Source organism: Bombina bombina, chromosome 2, assembly GCF_027579735.1.
Source record: "Bombina bombina isolate aBomBom1 chromosome 2, aBomBom1.pri, whole genome shotgun sequence".
Lineage (NCBI taxonomy): Eukaryota > Metazoa > Chordata > Amphibia > Anura > Bombinatoridae > Bombina > Bombina bombina.
In genome coordinates, this window is record NC_069500.1 from 1,167,424,055 (window position 1) to 1,167,441,913 (window position 17,859).

The window sequence follows — 17,859 nt, forward strand, 5'->3', positions numbered from 1 at the left end:
AGGGTTTTAAAAAAAACACAATTTTGTTTTGCGTATCAGAGACCAAAGAATTTAACAACTTTCTAATTTTTATATTATCTAATTTACTTTGTTGGTGGCTGCACAAATATGCCTCTCTTGCTTACCAATGTGTTCCTCTAGCTCTCAGAAGTGCCATGCTGCTCCTTCAATAAAAGATACCAAGACAATGAATCAAATTTGATGGTAGAAGCAAATTGGTAATATGTTTAACCCCTTGACGACCAAAGACTTACAGGGTACGTCCTACAATTGTTAGTGTTTTCAAGCAGTGGAAGCAATCCTGATTGCTTCCAGCCGCTTTCATGTTATTGCAGTGATGCCTCGATATTGAGGCATCCTGCAATAAAAAAAATTAGCCATCCGATGCAGAAAGAGCCACTCTGTGGCCCTCTCTGCACCAGCCATCAATGGTCACGATCGTTCGTGGGTGGGCGCCGTTGCAGGGAGGCGGGTGGGCAGCCATCGATGGGAGATGTGCTTAAGAGGGGGCTGGATCACGTCCAGGGGCACACGCGTGTACAGGGGCGGGGGTGTGCACGGGGGCGGGTGAGAACGCTACACTATGGCACAATTTGTTTAATATAAGGTGGGAGAGCGGAGGGGGGGGAAGTGTTTATCTAAGGGACCTGGGAGGGAGTGAGGGGTAGGTTATTGAGGGGGGGGGCATCTACACTACAGACAAATAGCATTTATATTTAAAAAAACAAAAACAAAAAAAAAAAAAATTTTTATGGAAAACTGGGTACTGGCAGACAGCTGCCAGTACCCAAGATGGCGGACAAAAAGGTAGAGGGGGAGGGTATCAGGGAGGTTGAGGGCTAAGAGGGGATCCTACACAGCAGAATATGTGGGAGGCTGATCTCTACACTGAAGATAAAATTAACCCTACAAGCTCCCCAATTAACCCCTTCACTGCTGGGCATAATACAAGTGTGGTGTGCAGCAGCATTTAGTGGCCTTCTAATTACCAAAAAGCAATGCCAAAGCCATAGATCTGCTATTTCTGAACAAAGGGGATCCCAGAGAAACATTTACAACCATTTGTGCCATAATTGCACAAGCTGTTTGTAAATAATTTCAGTGAGAAACCTAAAGTTTGTGAAAAAGTTTGTGAAAAATTTAACTTTTTTTTTTTTTATTTGATCACATTTGGTGGTGAAATGATGGCATGAAACATACCAAAATGGGCCTAGATCAATACTTTGGGTTGTCTTCTAAAAAAATATATATACACATGTGAAAGTATATTCATGGATTCCAGACAGATATCAGTCTTCCAGTCTTACTATTGCTAATTTTGAAAAAAAAAAAAAAAAGGAAATTTATACTTACCTGATAAATTGATTTCTTCTACGATACGACGAGTCCACGGATTTCATCCTTACTTGTGGGATATTATCCTCCTGCTAACAGGAAGTGGCAAAGAGCACCACAGCAGAGCTGTATATATAGCTCCTCCCTTCCCCTCCAGTCATTCGACCGAAGGTTATAGGAAGAGAAAGGAAAAACTAAAAGGTGCAGAGGTGACTGAAGTTGTAAATAATAAAAAATAATCTGTCTTAAATTGACAGGGAGGGCTGTGGACTCGTATCGTAGAATAAATCTATCAGGTAAGCATACATTTGCTTTTCTTCTACAAGATGACGAGTCCACGGATTTCAGCCTTAATTGTGGGATACAATACCAAAGCAACAGGACACGGATGAAAGGGAGGGACAAGACAGAGACCTAAACGGAAGGCACCACTGCTTGAAGAACTTTTCTCCCAAAAACTGCCTCAGAAGAAGCAAAAGTATCAAATTTATAAAATTTGGAAAAAGTATGAAGAGATGACCAAGTCGCAGCCTTACAAATCTGTTCAACAGAAGCATCGTTTTTAAAGGCCCATGTGGAAGCCACAGCCCTAGTAGAATGAGCCGTAATTCTTTCAGAAGGCTGCTGTCCAGCAGTCTCATATGCTAGGCGGATGAGACTCCTAAGCCAAAAAGAAAGAGAGGTAGCCGTAGCTTTCTGACCCCTACGCTTTCCAGAATAAACAATGAATAATGAAGATGATTGACGGAAATCCTTAGTTGCCTGCAAGTAGAACTTTAAGGCACGGACCACGTCCAGGTTATACAACAGACGCTCCTTCTTAGAAGGATTAGGACACAAAGAAGGAACAACAATTTCCTGATTAATATTCTTATTGGAAACAACCTTGGGAAGAAAACCAGGTTTAGTACGTAAAACCACGTTATCAGAATGAAATATGAGATAAGGCGAATCACACTAACGCCGAAAGCTCAGAAACTCTTCGAGCAGAAAAAATAGCAACCAAAAACAGAACTTTCCAAGATAATTTAATATCTATGGAATGCATAGGTTCAAACGGAACCCCTTGAAGAACTAAATTTAAACTCCAGGGAGGAGTAATTGGTCTAAATACAGGCTTAATTCTAGATAGAGCCTGACAAAAAGACTGAACATCTGGCACATCAGCCAAATGTTTGTGAAACAAAATTGACAAAGCAGAAATTTGTCCCTTTAAGGAACTAGCTGATAATCCTTTCTCCAATCCTTCTTGGAGAAAAGACAGAATCCTAACTTTACTCCATGAATAACCCTTGGATTCACACCAATAAAGATATTTACGCCATATCGTATGATAGATTTTTCTAGTGACAGGCTTTCTAGCCTGTATCAAAGTACTGATAACCGAATCAGAGAATCCTCGCTTCGATAAAATCAAGCGTTCATTCTCCACGCAGTCAGCTGCAGAGAAATTAGATTAGGATGTTGGAAAGGAACTTAAATGAGAAGGTCCTGTCTCAAAGGAAGTTTCCACGGTGGCAGAGAGGCGCTATCAGGATTACTGAAGCTCTCTCCTGTTTGATTCAAGCAATCACGCGTGGAAGGAGAGGAAACCGTGGAAACCTTGATGATTGATATAAGCCACAGTCGTGATGTTGTCCGACTGGAATCTGATGAATTTGGCCAAAGGCAACTGAGGCCACGCCTGAAGCGCGTTGAATATTGCCTTCAGTTCCAGAATATTGATTGAAAGTAGAGACTCCACCTGAGTCCAAACACCCTGAGCCTTCAGGGAATTCCAGACCACACCCCAGCCCAAAAGGCTGGCGTCCGTTGTCACCATTACCCACGTGGGTCTGCGGAAACTAGTCCCCTGAGACAGATGATCCGGCAACAACCACCAAAGAAGAGAGTCTCTGGTCTCTTGATCCAGATTTATCTGAGGAGATAAATTTGCATAGCCCCATTCCACTGTCCGAGCATGCACAGCTGCAGTGGTCTGAGATGAAAGCGAGCAAACGGAACGATGTCCATTGCCGCAACCATTAATCCAATTACTTCCATACACTGAGCCACTGATGGCCGAGGAATGGACTGAAGTGCTCGGCAAGTATTTAGAATCTTTGCTTTTCTGACCTCCGTCAGAAATACTTTCATGACTACCGAGTCTATCAGATATGGCTCTATGTTCACCTTCCAACCGTGAGTTCTCAGAAAAGACAACACTATGTCCGTGTGAGATTTTGTCAGATGATATGTCGACGCCTGGATCAGAATATCGTCCAGATAAGGCGCCACTGCTATGCCTCGCGGTCTGAGAACCGCCAAAAGAGACCCTAGAACCTTTGTGAAGATTCTGGGTGCTGTGGCCAACCTGAAGGGAAGGGCCACAAACTGATAATGTTTGTCCAAGAAGGCAAACCTTAGAAACTGATGATTATCCTTGTGGATAGGAATATGAAGGTAAGCATTTAACACTTTAAGTCCACGGTAGTCATATATTGACCCTCCTGGATCGTAGTGTCTCCATCTTGAATGATGGGACTCTGAGAAACTTGTTTAGACCCTTGAGGTCTAAGATGGGTCGGAAAGTTCCCTCTTTTTTGGGAACCACGAATAGATTTGAGTAGAACCCCTGTCCCAGTTCCAATTCTGGAACGGGACAAATTACTCCCATGGGAAAAAGGTCTTTTACACAGCGTAAGAATGCCTCTCTTTATCTGGTCTGCAGATAATCTGGAAAGATGAAATCTCCCTCTTGGAAGAAAGTCCTTGAATTCCAATTGATAACCGTGGGTCACTATTTCTAGTGCCCAGGGGTCCTAAATATCTCTTGCCCAAGCCTGGGTAAAGAACGAGAGTCTGCCTCCTACTAGATCCGGTCCTGGATCGGGGGCCGCCCCTTCATGCTGTCTTAGTAGCAGCAGCGGGCTTTTTAGATTGTTTACCTTTATTCCAGTTCTGGTTGGGTCTCCAGACTGACTTAGATTGGGGAAAATTCCCTTCCTGCTTTGTGGAAGAAGAGGAATTGGGGGGTCCTCCTTTAAAGTTCCGAAAGGAACGAAAATTATTTTGTTTACCCCTCATCTTACCAGACTTATCCTGAGGTAGGGCATGGCCTTTACCTCCTGTAATGTCAGAAATGATTTCCTTTAATTCAGGCCCAAAAAGGGTCTTACCTTTAAAAGGAATAGCCAAAAGCTTAGTTTTTGATGACACATCAGCAGACCAAGATTTGAGTCACAACGCTCTATGTGCTAGAATAGCAAATCCTGCATTTTTGCCGCTAATTTAGCAATTTGAAAAGCGGCATCATTAATAAAAGAATTAGCTAGCTTGAGAGCCTTAATTCTATCCAAAATGTCATCTAACGGGGTCTCAACCTTAAGAGACTCTTCTAGAGCCTCAAACCAAAAAGCTGCTGCAGTAGTTACTGGAACAATGCAAGCCGTAGGTTGTAAAAGAAACCCCCCGATTAATAAATAATTTCTTCAGAAGAGCCTCTAATTTTTTATCCATAGGGTCTTTGAAAGCACAACTGTCCTCAATGGGTATAGTTGTACGCTTAGCCAGAGCAGATATTGCTCCCTCTACCTTAGGGACCATTTGCCACGAGTCCCGAATGGTGTCTGATATGGGAAACATTTTCTTAAAATTAGGAGGGGGAGAAAACGGTATACCTAGTCTATCCCATTCCTTTTTTATAATTTCCGAAATTCTCTTAGGAATCGGAAAAACATCAGTGTAAGTAGGTACTTCTAGATATTTATCCATTTTACACAATTTCTCTGGTGGTATCACAATAGGGTCACAATCATTCAGAGTCGCTAAAACCTCCCGAAGTAACAGGTGGAGGTGTTCAAGCTTAAATTTAAAGGACATAGTGTCTGAATCTGTCTGAGGTAATACATTCCCTGAGTCTGAAATTTCTCCCTCAGACAGCAATTCCCTGACCCCCAACTCAGAACACTGAGGGTACATCGGAAATAGCTAATAAAGCATCAGAGGATTCCGTATTTACATTAATACCTGACCTACTGTGTTTACCCTGTAACACTGGTAATTTAGATAAAACCTCTGTAATGGTAGTTGACATAACTGCAGTCATCTCCTGCAGAGTAAAGGAATTAGACGCACTAGATGTACTTGGCGTCGCTTGTGTGGGCGTTAAAGGCTGTGACACTTGGGGGGAATTGGATGGCATATCCTGATTTTCTACAAACTGAGAATCATCCTTAGACACACTATCTTTACTTAGAATATGCTCTTTACAATGTAAGGCCCTTTCAGTACAAGAGGTACACAATGTAAGAGGGGGTTCCACAATGGCATCTAAACACATAGAACACTGAGATTCCTCAATGTCAGACATGCTGAACAGACCAATAAGTCGTTTAAACACTTTAATAAATGCTCTAAACTGTTTAAAAAAAAAAAAAACACGTACTGTGCCTTTAAAAAATAAAAAAGTGAAACATTTTTTCAAAAGTGCGTAAAAACGTTAATTTGACTTCAAAATTAACACAATCCAAAATAAGGCTTCCAAAAATTATTGCACCCTAAGTATTAAGGGAAGGATTAACTGCTAAACAGTATTTATAGCCATATATAATAAGTCAGCACAAAAATACCTACCTGCCCCCAGGGTACTTCGAGAAGCCTCGACAACAATCCGGAGTGGAAAGAACTCTGTTTAAGCTCCACCGGAGCTAAAGCCTGCTGCCTCCTAGCCAGAATACAGAGCGCATCTGAGTGCACGAAAATAGGCCCCGCCCATCAGGACCGATGACCGAGTAGGCCCAAACAACCGCATGGAGGAGCGGTTTAGCAAACTAGCCATGTGGAATGATTACCCCAAATAACATGCAACGGTCATAATGTGAAACAACCATATAAATCCCCAATGTCTTATAATGAAAATTGCAGCACATAGCCCTCATTATAAACCTTGCCCAAAATGTCAACAGAAAAAATAAAAAAAATGAACAGGTTTCAGTAACACCCCCCTTGAAAATAGGTCTACTGCTTACCCCTTCCCTAAAAGGGAATATATATTCAGCCATTTTCTGACATACCAAGTCTCTTCAGAATAAAAGGCTGCACATACCTAAAATGCTGCAGACAGCATGAAACGGTCTCCACACTGAAGAGGTCTCCTGTATTACCTTCAGATCTGTGGTAACCAACATGGATCTTAGTTACAGCTGCTAAGATCATCAACCTCAGGGCAGAATTCTTCTTCCAAACCCCCCTGATGGAAACAGTACTCACCGGTACCATTTAAAATAAAAAAACTTCTTGATTGAAGAAACTAACACCTCACTTTACCTCTTCCTAGTATAACAGAGGCAAAGAGAATGACTGGGGGTGGAGGGGAAGGGAGGAGCTATATATATACAGCTCTGCTGTGGTGCTCTTTGCCACTTCCTGTAAGCAGGAGGATAATATCCCACAAGGATGAAATCCGTGGACTCGTCGTATCTTGTAGAAGAAAAATGGTTTGGAAATAGCAAAGTGCTACTTGTATTTATTGCCCTATATCTTGCAAAAAGTACATGTAAAGATTGGGTATTTCTAAACTCAGGACAAATTTTAGAAACTATTTAGTATGGTTGTTTTTTGGTGGTTGTAGATGTGTAACAGATTTTGAAGGTCAAAGTTAGAAAATGTGTGGGGGTTTTTCCATTTTTTCCATCATATTTTATTTTTTTTTTTATAGTAAATTATTTGATATGATGAAAATAATGGTAGCTTTTGAAAGTCCATTTAATGGCGAGAAAAACGGTATATAATGTGTGGGTACAGTAAATGAGTAAGAGGAAAATTACAGCTAAACAAACACCACAGAAATGAAAAAATAGGCCTGGTCCCAAACGGTCAGAAAATGGAAAATTGATGTGGTCCTTAAGGGGTTAAATTTGTACGCTCTGACTTATGAAATATTTTGGCATTCATGTCCCTTTAAGGAATGTTTTTAACACTGGAGGCAAAACTGATTATCATGATATGTGTAAATATCAATTTGGACTTAATACATCAGTTTTGATCTAAAGGTACACAGGAAAACACTCGTACATATTATGTTTGTATGTGTATATATATATATATATATATATATATATATATATATATATATATATATATATATATATATTCTGCTCTCATGAATATCAAACAATTGCAAACACAACACAGGTTTATCAAAAAAAAAAATCTCTTTGTTTAATATATGCGTGTTTCAATTATTGGCACTCTTTTAGTCAATACTTTGGGATACCTTCTTTTGCCAAATATTAGCTCAGTTTTCTCCTATAATGCCTGATGAGGTTGGAGAATACATGGCAAGGGGTAAGAGACTATTCCTACATACAGAATCTCTTCAGATTCTTCAAATTTCTAAGTCAATGCTGGTGGACCTTCCTCTTCAGTTCACCCCACAGGTTTTCTATGGTGTTCAAGTCAGGGGACTGGGATAGCCATGACAGGACCTTGATTTTGTGGTCAGTAAACCATTTCTGTGTTGATTTTGATATATGTTTTGAATCATTGTCCTGCTGGAATATCCAACCACAGCCTATTTTAAGCTTTCTGGCAGAGGCAGTCAGGTGCTCATTTAATATCTGTGGATATTTGATAGAGTCCATGAAGCCATGTATCCTAACAAAATGTCCAGGTCTTCTGGCAGAAACCGTACCAAAACATTAAATAACCACCACCATATTTAACTATGGGCATGAGAAAATTTTCCATATGGCTACATCTGTGTGCGCCAAACCCACCTCTGGTGTTTATTGCCCAAAAACTCTAGTTTTGTTTTATCTGACCATAGAACCCGATCAAATTTGAAGTTCCAGTAGTGTCTATCAAACTGAAGATGCTTGAGTATGGTTTTGGATGAGCGAAGAGGCTTTTTTCTTGATACCCTTCCAAACAACTTGTAGTGATGTAGGCGACATTGGATTGTAGTTTAGATTTTCTGACCCCAAGACGCAACTAACTGCTGCGATTCTCCAGTTGTGATCCTTGGAGATATTTTGGCCACTCAAACCATCCTCTTCATAGTGCGTTGAGATAATAAAGACACACATCTTCTTCCAGGTTGATTCATAACTTTTCCAGTTTACTGGAACTTATTAATTATTGCCCTGAGGGTGGAAATTAGCATTTTCAATGCTTTTTGCTATTTTCTTATAGCCACTTCCAATAAAACATCTCAATCATATCAAAGGGATTCAGAGAAAGCGATATTTGTGCTCAACTGAGTAATACCAGCGCATGCAAATGTGCGCTGGTATTACAAGTGAGGTGCAATGTGAATTTTTTTTTTTTTTTTTTTTAAATATTTTTTTTATTGAGGATCTTTTCAATACAAACAATCAATAATTGCAATACATAATACAAAGTAAGGTAAAGTAAATTATTTCAGAGCAGGTAACTAGAACAAAACAGATAAATGAACAGTATGCATATTACCCACTCATTGCATGTAGTAAATACTATTCAAATAGTATACCCACCATGACAGTGAAGCGGCCACTCTTGGACCACATATTTGCTATCAACCAGACTGGACGTGGGTAAACATTATTGCTAGAGGGCCACTCGTGGACCCTAAATGAAGAACCTCTATTTTATATTTTTCAACAGATCTAAGATACTGTGTAACTGGTAACTGTGTAAACACTTTTATATTTCTGTATATTTATTAAGTATTGCAGTGAAACAGGTTGAAAGTAAGAATACTAGGGACTCCGCCAGAAGTGTAACTCAGGTAGGAGATTAACAACTGAAATAATATTAGAAAGTGGAGCAGCACTTAAACCTTAAAGCTGTAATTATGAGATGTGTGTAGAGTCCAGTGAACAGAGTAAGCGTTGAAATTATACCGAAAAGAGGGACCTGTAAGGCTAAATTAGGTTCGTACATAGAGAATAAGGGGTAACCTTGCTATTAAAAAGAAGGAAAGGCGTATTTGGTGATTAACTGGGATCCTTTAGGTATGACAGTGTAGAACATCATTCTGAATTATAACTAATTAATTTATTGGGGCACATAAGTGCTACTGTATGTCTTTGGTAATAACTTTATCTAGAAAAAAAATAAAATTCCAGCCTTGATAGAGCATAGGTAGGGTCTAAAAATATGCATACTTAGATTAGAGGGAGTTGTACCGCCATCTCGGCCGCTGACAGCAGGGCACCATCCCAAATTAATAAGCAGAACCACTCAGGAATGTTTTGACTCAATAGCTTCAGGGTATGATAGATTAATAGGAGGTAAATAAATGTGTAAGTGAGAGGCTGTATAAGGCAATCATATTTGGAAACAGTAATAGGGTCCCATACAACAAAAAATAGGCTGTAAAATTTAAAACAGGCATTGTGAAGTTTAGCTTTAAATAAATAGATAATCAAATAACTGTGGGATCTCATAGTAGTATTGTGTGGATCGTTGTTAAACTCCCTACTAACTTGAGGCAACTGAACATTGAAAAGCATGGATCAACAACAAACATTTTGACTCAGAAGCTTCAGGGTATTATAGATTAATAGGAGGGAAATAAATGTGTAAGTGAGAGGCTGCATATTGCAATCATATTTGGAGACAGTAATAGGGTCCCATACAACAACAAAAAATAGGCTGCAAAATTTAAAACAGGCAGTGTGAAGTTTAGCTTTAAATAAATAGATAGTCAAATAACTGTGGGATCTCATTGTAGTAATGTGTGGATTATAGTTAAACTCCTTACGAACTTGAGGCAACAGAACATTGAAAAGCATGGATCCACAACAAACAAACAGGGGTATCTACGCTATGGATTATTCTTAGTCAGAAAGGGAAACACTCATTATGACTAGCATTTCACTTAGCAGGCGATATGGATAAAGGGGACCCCCTTGGGCTGTCATTGTCCCTTCAATGTTCATTACAGTCATTTTATAGTGAACCGCTGGTAGTCCGACTTACTTGCAGCAAGGTTACCTGAGCAGCACAAAACAAAAGCCTGTGAGCAAGGAAGTCCACTGTGGGGCATCATAATGTGTTCCCAAAGAGGAGCCCGTAGCAAACCACCCGGGTCCCAGTTCAGGCATATCAAGGGTGAATGGAAGTCGGTAGCTGGTAAGAGAGGTGCTCTTGAGGGCTGCGCCGCTCGCGGCTGTGCGGATCTACTGATCTGGGTGCAGGCTTCTGCTAGGATCGCCGTTATGCTAGGTTCCAAAGGTATCGGCTGCCAGGGCAAAGTGAAAGTAGGTCTGCTCATGTCGGTAATTTTTTCCCAAGCTCTCCCCCACTGAATAAGGCTCTCCATCTCTATGGCACATAGTGGTTGTTTAAGTCCGGTGCCCGGAATCACAGGTTTCATAGGAGCAGAGGTTAAATCCCTCTGGGATGCAGTGTCATCAGGTAGCGAGTGTTGGAGCGTGGGTGCAGCTTCATGGGCGGTTGGGAATGCCTCAGTAGGACGCTGTAAAGTGCGAACATCACTTTCGCTGGGTGCCTTAGAAAATTTATCCTCAAAGGCGACTCTGTGTGTTTCAAGCAGGCAGCGGAGCTCCTCCAAAATATAAATTGCAATCTCCATATCTCATCTGATGTATGGCAGGTCCATAACGTAAAATGGTTTACAAGAAATGTGTATCTGTAAAGCACATTAAGTGCTGCGTAACGACAGGGCCAGAGGCGTTCTGCCGGGGGGTTTAGAGTAGGCCAAGATTGTAAAATGGCTCCAGGCGCCGATGCCAGCAGTTATCCTCACAAAATTGTATTCATTAGACACAGAGTTCAATGCCTCATTCAACTCCGGTAAAATAGTAAATAGTTCAATGAGTTAGATTAGGAATTTCTGTGTTTTTTTAAGAAAGGCTGCAGCAGCACACAGCTATGCGACCAAACATGGCCGCTGCCCGGAAGTTCCCCTGCAATGTGAATTTTGACCTCACGTTCGCATTGGACGGAAGAATTACAATCACAGGAGCGTGCTTCCATAGGCTCCAATGGGAGCCTCATTCTAAAGCCGTCATACACAGCACAGAACCAAATCGCAGGGGAGGTGGTAAGTCGCGCAGTGATGGGCAGCAAATATAAATATATACATATATATATATATATATATATATATATATATACACATATATATATATATATATACACACATATATTTACAGGGAACACACAGTTCCACATAGACTGCAATGTAAAGTCACTTTTCAGTGCCATTGTTTTTTTTTTTTTTTTTTTTAACATCACGCAGCCACCAACTTTAGTCCCCAAAAACTGCCTAGTACAGTTATATTAGATAAAAAAAATTATATACATGCCACTTTTTTAAATTTAAAAGGGAACATCACATTTTTTTTGAGGCCAGTTGGGGCACATAAAAAAAAATAATTAACCAGAGGTCTGACTTGTAATGGCTAGTTATTTATCGTGCGCCCCCAAATGGGAGAATTTTCCCGTTTGGGGGAGCACAATAAATTAGCGCTCCACTTGTAATCTAGCCCTTTATTTTTTGTAATCTATGAGAGGTTGCTGGCAAAAGGTACTCTATTTTCTTCTCATTTTTTAATACATACACACAAGAGCACCAATTTAGTTTTTATATGATGCATTTTTACTATGTTTTCTTCTTAGAGAGGGGGGGAAGGAGAGATTAGTTTTTCAGTTGTGTCCATCTACTGAGCATGCTTAAAACTATGAGGCTTTAACCATCATCTCTTAGAATCCCACTGTTCCTTTTAAACAAACAAAAAAAAAAAAAAAAAAAAAAGGATCTTCTAATCCTTTTAACGGTTTAGAGAGAAAAGTAAAACATTTTAAAAACTGAATAACTACAAGTCAACCAATTTACATCTTATTTTTAGTCACTGAGGGCACCTACAAAATGCCAATGCATTAAAAAGTTACATACATTGGAAGAAAAGAAAAAGTGTTCTAACATTGAACAGTCTGCCTAAAGGGACACAAAACCCAAACACTTCTTTCATGATTCAGATTAAGCATGCAATTTTAAAACACTTCCTAATTTACTTCTATTGTCACATTGTTTTTCGTTCTCTTGGTATCTGTGGATGAAAAGCAGGGGCGTGAGCTCAGGAGCGTGCACGTGTCTGGAGCACTGTATGGCAGCAGTTTTGCAAGAATGTTATCTGTTTGCAAGAGGGCTAGATGGGAAGACTATTTCTTTAAGACACGATGAGTCCACGGATCATCTTAATTACTAATGGGATATTCACCTCCTGGTCAGCAGGAGGAGGCAAAGAGCACGACAGCAGAGCTGTTAAATAGCTCCTCCCTTCCCTCCCACCCCAGTCAGTCATTCTCTTTGCCTACGTTAGTGATAGGAATTGGCAAAGTGAGGTGTTAGTTTTAGCTTCTTCAATCAATAGTTTATTATTTTTAAAGTAGTACAAGATTGTGCTGCTTTGTTCTAGGGTGTAGCCGTAGTCCATATCAGTCTCTACAGGAGAGTTTTGGTGGCTTTAGAGCAATGGGAACTTGGACATAATTCTCACTGCGCCTCCCATATACTGATGCTGCCCTAACCTGGAAAAATCTGAGGGATATTACTCAGTGTTTTCTTTTAATTCTCAGGTCCATGTGAGGAGTAGGACTTCACAAACCTGGGAGCTGCCTTTGCTGTCGGCAGACTGAGGTAAATGCTGCTTTTTATTTCTGGGGTTAAAAGAAAAAAGAAGAACTCAGAAGAAGTTGGCCACTCATGTTGTAAATGGGAAGCCCTTAGTGAAAGATATGGGCTCTTTATTTTACTCAGGTATGAATTCCCCTTTAGGTTTGGGAGACTATACTCAACAGCTACACGCAATTCAATTGTCACAGACATTGGGACAATTTTATGGTTACACTGGTCACATCTCCCGGCGGTTGCATAATACAAAAATGCCGACCGGGAGATTACTGTTTTGATATCGCTCTCTTTGAGCATAATTGGGCACTTTGTTATTAAAGGGACATGAAACCCAATTTTTTTCTTAAATGATTTAGAAAGAGCATGCAATTTTAAACAACTTTCTAATAAACTTCTATTATCTAATTTGCTTTACTCTCTTGATATACTTTCCTGAAAAGCATATCTAGATATGCTCAGGAGCTGCTGATTGGTTGCTGCACATAGATGCCTCGTGTGATTGGCTCACCCATGTGAATTGCTATTTCTTCAACAAAGGATATCTAAAAAATGAAGCAAATTAGATCGAAGTAAATTGGAATGTTGGTTAAAATTGTATTCTCTACTTGAATCATGAAAGAAAATGTTTGGGTTTAGTGTCCCTTTAAGCTCTGGGACAGGCTAACGATTAAAGAGGCCTCATCTCCCGGAGGTAACATAAACTATCAAGCCGACCGGGAGATTACTGTACTGACAGCGCTCTCTGAAATCACATCGCTCTCTTCAAGCGTAATTGGGCATTTGTTATTAAACCAGTCTAGCGATTGCAGTGGCCTCATCTCCCGGCAGTTACATAAACTATCATGCTGACAGGGAGACGATTATTCTGTCATGACTTTTAATGGGCGCTTTATTTGTTCATTAGGCATTGGGGCCATTAGGCATTGGTCACCTTTCCCAGCGGTTACATACACATTGTGCCAACCGGGAGTTTCCTGTATGGTTAACGTCCACGACGGGCGGGCCTTGGGGAGACGGCTTTTACATAGCGCACCTTTTTCCCTTTCTCTTCCGGAGAGCTGAAAGTTTTTACAGTGCAAGAGGAAGTTGTGCAGTGACAAATAAAGCAGTTTCTCCTTATTAGGAATCAGCAGCGTTATTTTTCTCTGCACGATGTGGGAAAAATGTTTTGCTTGATACAGAATACAAATGAAGGACTGCGCTCCTGTTCTGCTTGGGAACTAGGTCATATTAGGAACATGAAGTTCTAAGTGTGAATTTAAGTATGGAGTACTGATGGATCACCTCAGCAAGGTTTATCTGAGGTGTACGAAGGTGCTATGATACTTGTGTGCTAATCTAACTCTTTTCTGCACACAAAAATAAAAACTTAAAACAGTTTAAAATTTAAAGAGACAGTAACGTTTTTATCTGTTAATTTTATTAAAAGAATTTCAGCTGTTTATTTGTTAATTCATCCATTATGACTTTGTATGGAACAAAAGCACACAAAAAATAGTTACTTTTAAGATTTAAAGAGACAATAACCTTTTTTTTGTGTGTAAGTTTTATTAAAATAATTTCAGCTGTTTATTTGTCAATTCATCCTTTGTGACTTAAGATGGAACAAAAGCACACAAGATTAAAGTTACTTTTAAGATTTAAGGTGACAGTAACGTTTTAATGTGTAAACTTTATTAAAAATTTATTTTTTTATCAACCTACTCCCTCTACGGCGATTGCCGTTTAGGAGACTGTTGACAATGGTCAAGTTGTCCCACAAAATTTTATGGCCCACATGCAGTGCCCTGCGCTTCCTTTCACACTCCACTCGGAGTTATGAGGCATTATATGTTTTTCCCTCGAGGTAGAAAACATTACTTGAGGAATTATTTCAGTAGTTGCTATTCCAAATGGTTCCTTCCCGTTACTGACGGAGGAATATACTTTGGGATTATCTAAGAGAGAACTCAGACTCAGATAGAATTGTTACTTTAGGAGGTTTTAACTATCCCGGGCAACCCAGAGATAGTACGTCCAGTAAAGACTTTTTAGGTGTCATCTATATTAGTGTGTCCAGTAAATTATAAGGATGGACGCATTCCCTATATTTACAAAACTGTTTCCCATAGCCGACTCTGCTAAGGATGCTGGACAGACATTCCCTAGGGGGGGAAGGAGTAGTTTCGACTTAGCTAAGAGAACTACTATACCCTTAGAGGATAGTTGTTTTTTCTTTAAAGATCCTATGGTAAAAAATAGAAAAGGGATGTACACCATGGTTTAGAATGGCAACCAGCTGTGTACTTTGCTACCGTCACTAGGTGCAACGGCATATTGATTTGATGCCTTGTCTGATGCTACTAAGTCAGAAACTCCCCTGGATAAAATCCAGGATAGGATAAAAGCTTTCATATTGGCCAATACCTTTATTTCAAATTCTTCCTTTCAAGTTATCAAACTGGGAGCATAGGTTTCTCTGTTCCACCTTTCAGAGCTCATGGTTAGAGAATTGTTCTACGGATATATGCTCTAAGTCTAAACTTTTAGGGATTCCTTACCAGGGGAAGACCCTGTTGGGACCTAGCTAGACGGAAATAATCTCTTTGAAAATTTAAAGAATTACAAAAAAAGAAGAAAAAAAAAAAAAAATTCACTCTCTAAATAGCCTGCTGTTGAATCAAAGACAGCATGAAGGACATGCCCCCGATCCGGGATCGGATCTTGTAGGGGGCAGACTTCCATCTTTGCTCAGGCTTGGGTTCGATCAACAATTTTCCTCCTAGAGGCAGGTTTCTGCTTTCAAGATTATCTGCAGATCAGTCAAGAGGAGAGGCGTTCTTACACTGTGTAGGAGACCTCTCGGAGCAGGGAGTGATTGTTCCAGTTCCAATACAGATACAGAATCTGGGGGGGGGGGGGGGGTTTATCCCAATCGGGTTGTGGTTCCCAAAAAAGAGGAAACCTTCAGACCACTTTTTAGATTTCAAGAGTCTAATCAATTTTCTTAGGGTTCCATTCTTTCCTTGATCCTAGAGGGTCAATTTATGACAACAGTAAATTTATAGGACGCGTAACTTCATGTGCCATTCACAAGTTCGAAGGTTTGCCTTTCTGGACAAACGCTTCCAGTTCGTGGCTCTTTCTTTCAGTCTTGGGGCATTGCAGTGGCGCCCTATCTGGACGACATTCTAGTCCAGGCGCCATCCTTACAGCAAGCAAGATTTCACTCAGACATGGTGTTATCCTTCCCGCGATCACATGGGTGAAAGGTAAATTTGAAAAAGTGTTCCTTAGTCACAAGCACATGGGTAACTTTCTTGGGAATCAAAATAGATTCCAGATCATTTAACATTTTTCTGACAGAAGTCAGGAGATCGAAAATTATTGATACTTGTCGAATCCTTCAGTCCACTCTTTGGCCTTCAGTGACTTAGTGCATGGAGATAATCGGGCTGATGGTGGTGGCAATGGACATCACTCCGTTTGCTCGGTTTCATCTCAGACCTCTGCAGCTAAGCATGCTCAGGCAATGGAACGGGGATTATGCAGTCTTGTCTCCTCTAATAATTCTGGAACAAGGACCTCTCTTCAATGGTGGTTGTCTCTGAATCATCTCTCCCAGGGGACCTGCTTTCGCAGGCCAACTTGGGTGATTGTGACAACAGACACCTGCCTTCTGGGGTGGGGAGCAGTCTTGGGCTCCTTGAAGGCTCAGGGAGTTTGCACTCAGAGTCTGTTCTTCCTATAAACATTCTGGAGCTGAGAGTGATCTACAATGCTTTTCTGGCCTGGCCACAGTTAGCCATGGTCCAGTTCATCAGGTTCCAGTCGGACAACTTATCTTCAGTGGCTTACATCACTCATCAGGGAGGAACGAGGAGTTCCTTAGCAATGACAGAGGTAGCCAAAATATTCCAGTGGGCAGAAGTCCTTTGATACCTATCGACGTTACACTTCCCAGGACTTCCCAGGGGTGGATAATTGGGAAGTGGATTTCCTGAGCAGGCAAACATAGTTCTCAGGTAGGGTCAACCAGAATTGGATCTCATGGCATCCTCAAAATGCCAAGCTCCAGAGATACGGGTCGAGGTCCAAGGACCCCCAGGTGGAACCGATAAAGGCTTTGGCGGTTCCTTGTATATTCAGTCTAGCATACCTATTTCCTCCGTTTACTCTTCTTCCTCGAGTAATTGCTCGAATCAAACAGGAGAAGGCTTCGGTGATTCTCATAGCTACAGGTTGGGCTCGCAGGATTTGGTCTGCGGATCTGGTGGAGATGGCATCTCTACCGCCTTGGAGACTTCCGTTGAGGAAGGACCCTCTGATTCAGGGACCCTTACTTCATCCAAATCTAGTTTCTCTAAAGCTGCCTGCTTGGAGATTGTACGCTTAGTTTTATTCAAGCGAGGTTTTTTTTTTCCTGATAAGGTTATAGCGACTATGATACAGGCTTGAAAGCCTGTGACTAGAAGGATTTACCATAAAATTTGGCGTAAATACCTTTATTGGTGTGAATCCAAGGGCTTCTCATGTTGCAGGGTAAGGATTCCTAGAATTTTGTCTTTTCTCCTAGAGGACTTGGTGAAGGGCTTGTCTATTTTGTTACGCAAACGTCTGGCGGATGTTACAGATGTTGAATCATTTTGTCAGGCCTTGGTTAGGATCAGGCCTGTGTTCAAACCAGTTACTCCTCCATGGAGTCTTAATTTAGTTCTCAAAGTTCTTCAGGTTCCGATTGAGCCTATGCATTCCTTAGATATTAAGTTACTATCTTGGAAAGTTATTTCTTGTAGCTATTTTTTTCTGTTCAGAGAGTGTCAGAACTCTCAGCGTTACAGTATGAGTCACCTTCCCTTATTTTCCATTCAGATAAGGTACTTTAACGTTCTAAATTAGGATTTCTTCCTAAGGTTGTT

At 40.6% G+C, this 17,859-nt stretch overlaps 1 protein-coding gene across 1 annotated transcript in view; it reads right to left on the reverse strand.

Moving 5' to 3' along the window:
* Nucleotides 1–17,859, reverse strand: part of AGA (aspartylglucosaminidase) — a 149,361-nt gene that overhangs the window by 121,333 nt on the left and 10,169 nt on the right. The window lies entirely within an intron of this gene.